This window comes from Pholcus phalangioides, unplaced genomic scaffold (genome assembly GCF_987345545.1).
Source record: "Pholcus phalangioides strain wild (caught in Gottingen) unplaced genomic scaffold, Ppha-v1.0 ptg000009l_1, whole genome shotgun sequence".
NCBI lineage: Eukaryota > Metazoa > Arthropoda > Arachnida > Araneae > Pholcidae > Pholcus > Pholcus phalangioides.
Genome location: NW_028301602.1, coordinates 55266763 through 55273085, shown reverse-complemented (window position 1 = coordinate 55273085; position 6323 = coordinate 55266763).

The window sequence follows — 6323 nt, the reverse complement described above, 5'->3', positions numbered from 1 at the left end:
GAATCATTCCGGACCATTGGGCTGGAGCCCTGTCAGCCCCACTAATGTTGAGGGGGGGGGACATGCAGAGGCGCCCACATGAAGAAAACATTGGGGGGGGGGGCTGAAAGTTGCTGGTCGTTCCGTATATTCGAGACTCAAGCGCGTACGCAGGAGAGAGGGTGCATTGCATTGTTTTCTCAGAAATTATTGGGGAGGGGCTCAGCCCCCTCACAAAATTTATTGGGGGGGGGGGGTCAAATGGCTCTGTCGGTCCAGGGAATTAATTTGAAAGAAACTAAGTTTTATGTGAATCAGTCATTGCAGAAAAATAACGTGCGGCGTGTAAAACGCTGTGATGTTTTCACAAAAACTTTTGACCCTGGGCAGCAATTTTGAGAAGATGGCAAATTTTAGGGGAAACAAAAACTATCTTTCAAAGTTATCGACTTTGGAGATGTAAAACTACATTTGTTTCACTTCCCCCCCCCCTTAGGGGATCTTTTGCGGGCCCATTATGGTGAATTTATAAAGTGAAAAAAAAACAAAAAATGATGCGAATCGTATCAGGGCTGGAACCTTGTCAGCCCCACCCTTGTGGGGGCCATGAACGTCTGCGCTTGCTGGGGTTTGCGTCGGTTATCCTTTCATTTCTGCGACCGTTTCCTACTTGCCGCTCCTAAAAGTGATCTCAAATTTGCAGTATTAGAATGATGAAACATCATTATTCTGAGCAAAAAAAAGGACAATTACATAATATTTGTTGCCTCAAAGAATTTCGTAGTGACACATTGATGAAGTAGATTCTGCTTCACTTCAAGGGGTAAGTCCACTTAGAACTGATCCGATGCTTGTAGTGACGACATAAAACGTAATGAAAACTTAACGATTTAATATACGAAAGAAACATAACGAGAAGGATGACACGTGTATACAAATCGGTGGTATAATTCCAACTGACATTTTTTCTTTTTTTTACAATCACCAGGAGCGTGAGGAGGGTGCGCCATCTATACAGATAAGAACGCACTACAGCACTCCCCCTCCAGTCGAAGACGAAACATTTAAGAGAAGAAAATTTGAATAATAATCATACAAATAATAAAAAAAATTGCAATATATATACCATACATAATTACGAATCATATAGCTAATTTCGAAGGGTCAATACGAAATCGCACTCTTCGGCCAGACCTGGAAATATACTGATTTTTGAACGTGTCACATAAATTATTATTCAACATAAAACATGGCTTAAGGCGATCTATGGATACATTTTTATGATTGCCATTAATGTTCAACATAAAATACTTATCAGTTCTTGAAATAACTTCAAATGGTCCGGTGTATGGTTGTTGTAGAGGTTTGCGTACAGTCTTGTCGGACGAATACTGATGGAGAAGTTAGCAAGTCTGTCGAGACGAAGGGCTTAGACGAATTGTGATGAGAGGTTGGTACTGGTCTCACACGGGAGAAATGGTCTCTCAGTCTCTGCAAGAAGTCATATCGAGGTAGGATGTCTCGCTCATCCGAGTGCCGGAAGAGTTCACCAGGAAGGCGTAGGGCTGTGCCGTATACCAACTCAGCGGTTGATACTTGGAGGTCTTCTTTGATGCTGGAACGTAACCCCAACAGGACTGTAGGTAGAACCTCTGTCCAGTGCTCGTTACCTTTGAGGACACACATCAGAGAGGCTTTGAGATCGCGGTGGAATCTCTCAACCTGGCCGTTACACTTTGGATTGTAGGCAGTGGTGCGGGATTTTTCGATGCCGCACAGCCGTGCAAGAGAGCGAAATAGATCACTCTCAAACTGACGACCTTGATCTGTGGTCAACTTTTCAGGAACGCCAAACCGACACACCCAGGTAGAAAAGAATGTCTCAGCTGTAGTTTCAGCGGTTTGGTTAGACATTGGTACCGCTTCGGGCCACCGTGTGTACCGATCAACGCATGTCAAGAGATACGTGTATCCTTTAGAGGGAGGCAAGGGTCCGACAATGTCCAGATGAACGTGTGCAAAACGAGAATCAGGAACCTGGAAAGAGCCTAAAGGAGACTTGGTATGTTTGATAACCTTCGACTTCTGGCAAGCGATGCAAGTACGACACCAATCTTTGCAGTCTCTCGCAATCGATTTCCAAATAAATCGTTTGCGTACCATACCTAGAGTGGCTTTTATCCCAGGATGGGACAGATTATGCACAGAGTCGAACGCTAGACGTCGCATTGAAACGGGTACATACGGGCGTATATCGTCAGTAGACACATCGCAGTAGATATTAACACCGGAGATATCGAAGCGTTTTAGCTGAAGCCCAGTTTCACTTTGAAGCAAGGTATGCAATTCATCATCATCTGCCTGCGCCCGTGCCAATTCTGCATAATCGATTGTACAAGGAGTGTGGATTTCACAAATTCTTGAGAAAGCATCAGCTATGACGTTACTATCCCCAGGCAAATATCGTAAATCTGTCGAAAACTGACTAATATATTCAAGATGTCTAAGTTGCCGGGGAGAACATTTATCGTTACGTTGTTTGAAGGCATACGTGAGAGGACGATGATCACTGAAAATTATGAAGTTGCGTCCCTCCAAAATGTGCTTGAAATGCTTAACAGCTGAATATATTGCTAAGAGCTCTCTGTCATATGTACTGTACTTTTTTTCAGTCGAACTGAGCTTGCGTGAAAAAAATGACAATGGTTGGGTTTTGTTTCCTATTTGCTGTTGAAGGACTGCACCCAATGAAGTGTCGGAAGCATCGGCAGTCAAAAACAATTTTGCATTCGGAACAGGATGGGCCAGAAGTGCGGCGTTGGCAATTGATTGCTTGCATGACAAAAAAGCAGATTTGGCCTCCTCAGACCAAACTATTTCAGTTTTATCTTTTTTTATCTTGCTTTTTGCTAATTCATGCAAAGGAGCTTGCACCCTGGCGGCATCTTTAAGGAATCTGTGATAGAAATTTACAATTGCCAAAAAACGCTTCAATTCAGTCACTGTTGATGGCAATGGATAATCGAGCAATGTTTGTACTCGATCTGGTAAAGGTGCAATCCCATCGGGAGAAACAAGAAAACTCAGAAAATTAATTTGACGTTGACCGAATACACATTTAGATGGATTGATCACGATACCATAGTCATTTAGTCTTTGAAAAACACGTTTTAAGTCAGCTTCATGAGATTTTTCGTCAATGGAAGCGATTAACAAATCATCGAGATATGCGTAACAGCAATCTAAGTCACGAAATGCTTCGTCAATAAAACGCTGAAACGTTTGAGCTGCATTTTTCAGGCCGAAGCACATATAAACATATTCGTATAGCCCAATGGGCGTAATTATGGCGGTTTTGGGAATGTCTTTAGTATTGATTGGTATTTGGTGATATGCTTTTATTAAATCGATTTTTGAAAAAATCTTTTTACCACTCAAGTTGATGGAAAAATCCTGTATATTTGGAAGCGGGTATCTATCTGGGATGGTTATTGCATTGAGTCCGCGGAAGTCCCCACAAATTCTCCATTCGTTGCTTTTTTTGGGTACAAGATGGATGGGACTTGACCAAGGGCTTTTTGAGGGCCGAATTATACCTTGTTGCAACAGTTCATTGAATTGTTTTTTAACAGCTGCAAGTTTTTCAGAAGACAATCTTCTAGCTTTTGCGAAAACCGGTGGTTCCGTAGTTTCGATGAAGTGCATGACAGAGTGTTTCTTTGGAACTGCATTTAGAACTGAGCTGGTAAGCTGAGGAAATTTGGCTAATATGCGGTGGTATGGAGAATCACCAGAGATCGGCGTTAAACCAAAAGAGCCGTTTTGGGATTCTAAACCATTCACTGATAGCGATGTTTCGTTATCGATCAAACGAGAATTTTTAACATCTATAAGCAAACCAAATCTTTCCAAAAAGTCGGCTCCAATAATGGGATGTGAAACATCTGCCACAGTGAAAACGAAAGGAAAGTCCCTCCTTAGTCCAAGATTCAGAACTAGATTTTTGTTGCCAAACGTTTGGATTTCGGATCCATTTGCAGCATACAGTGAGAGTTTGCGAGGTTTTGTCAAGTTAGTCAGGCGTTTCGGAAAACAACTGATTGATGCGCCAGTGTCAATTAGAAATCGGAAACCCGTATTAACGTCGATGACAAATAGGCGACTATGGAGAAGGCTTTCGTCAGCTGTCGCCGAAACAGACGAGCCCACTAGTTTTCCTGAAACTGACATGGAGGAATACATTTATGAGCTTTTTCTCCAAACTGCTCATGGTACCAGCAAAGTCTTCCGTTTTTCAAAGCATCGCCGAATTTATTTCGGCTACGAGATTGAGATCGTTTGCGATAACCGCGAGATGGTCTAGGAGATCGCGAAAGCCTTTCAAACGATTGCCGTAGCGAAGCAATTTCGTTTTTCAAATCATCAATCTCTGAAGTGTGAGACACAGCTGAAGTATTAGATGACACATTAGAAACCTCACATATTTTGTCGGCTATTTTCGCTAACCCAATTAACGGTTCACTAGAAGCTTGTAATATTTGTTGGGAGTGCAAAGGTAATCTCTGCATCCAGAGATTTCTCAAAATGTCACTTTCCATTTTACCCTCAGCTAACGTTTGCATTTCGTGCAAAAGCTGGGACGGGCGTTTGTCGCCTAGTTGAAGCTCCTGGAGTAACATTCGCAATTTGGAAGATTCTGATTGTTGAAACTGCTCCAGCACGCGAGTTTTGAGAGTCTCGTACATGTGCTGTTGGGGAGGATTGCGAACGATATTAGAAACATAGTTCAAAACTTTGCAATCAAGAGCTCCTACAACGGCGTGAAATTTAGTTTCATCGGCGGTTATGCCTGCCGTTTTGAATTGTGACTCAATTTGAAGAAACCAAATCTCTGGATTTGCTTCCCAGAACGGAGGGGCTCGAAAGGCAACACGTGAAACTTCAGCTGATGCAATAGGTTGAGCCATGACAAATGCAAGTAACCTTGACCGGCAAAAGTAGAAAGTTTATTCCTCACCTTGAATTTCCAGGAACGTCTCTATATTGGGTAGAAACGAGTAGGCTTGGCTTGAAAAAAAAAAAATATATAGTATATCCAAAAGACTAGGAGATTAGAAAAGTTTCATCTTTGAAGAGCGTACGAACGGAAAGCACAAGGCGCGAAAACGAAATTTAAACGATGGAGAAATTAACTTCAATGTCCAAAATCAGATGCGTCCTATAGGTCACCAGTGATCCAATGCTTGTAGTGACGACATAAAACGTAATGAAAACTTAACGATTTAATATACGAAAGAAACATAACGAGAAGGATGACACGTGTATACAAATCGGTGGTATAATTCCAACTGACATTTTTTCTTTTTTTTACAATCACCAGGAGCGTGAGGAGGGTGCGCCATCTATACAGATAAGAACGCACTACAGAACTAATGAGTTCTTACAATTTTATTTGTATGAATAACTCTGGAGAAACAAACTTCTGTCGTTTAAACAATGTTTTGTGTTTTTTTTAATTCAGCAATGGCTCCCACAAGGGTGCGCCTGTCCGATCTCTTGTCCTGGGGCCCGGGACATTTTTTAATCATTATTTTTTGTTTTTTCATGCTATTAAATTCACTACAAAAGGGCCCGTAAAAAGTGTGACGATGCGACATATTCGGAAGACCGTGAATATTACTGGCAGTGTTGGTTGACATGGCACTCTTGATTGGTTGCGGGGGATGGGGGAGTCAAAGCCGTATTAAACAGATCCGTCGAAATTGGGGGATTGTGTGGGTGCTCGATCACCCGCGGTAGTTTATGACATAGGTCCATGGCCTCCACATCCTGGAGCATGGCCCCTAGGATGAGACTTTTGGCGGGCCCCCAGACCAGACTTTTCATGGGGTCCTTTATAGTGAATTTATGGCGTGAAAAAACAAAAAAAATTATGAAAATCATCCCGGGCCCTGTCAGCCTCCCCCTTGGGGGGGGGCATGCATAGGTCCGAGCAACCCTCCACCCTCGAACTTATTAAGAAATCAAAATTTCCTCTATATAAGAAGAAGACAAGAATCCACAAGCTCAAAACGCTCCCGACGTCCCTGGTGTTAAGAATACGGCCTTGGTTGGGATTCAGAGGCTGCTAATTTGCATCAATTCACTATAGAGGACCCCGAACACAGACATGACCCTCGCTCTGTCACTATAGTAAAAAGTCTACTCTGCGGCCCGTCTAAGATCCTAACCTAGGTGCCCTGCTTTAGGGTGGGGATTCCACGAATAAATTGGTCAGATGGAGAACTCCAATTTTCTTTGTAACCTCAGAGATATATGAGCGAGGAATGGCGAAAAAAATGTGG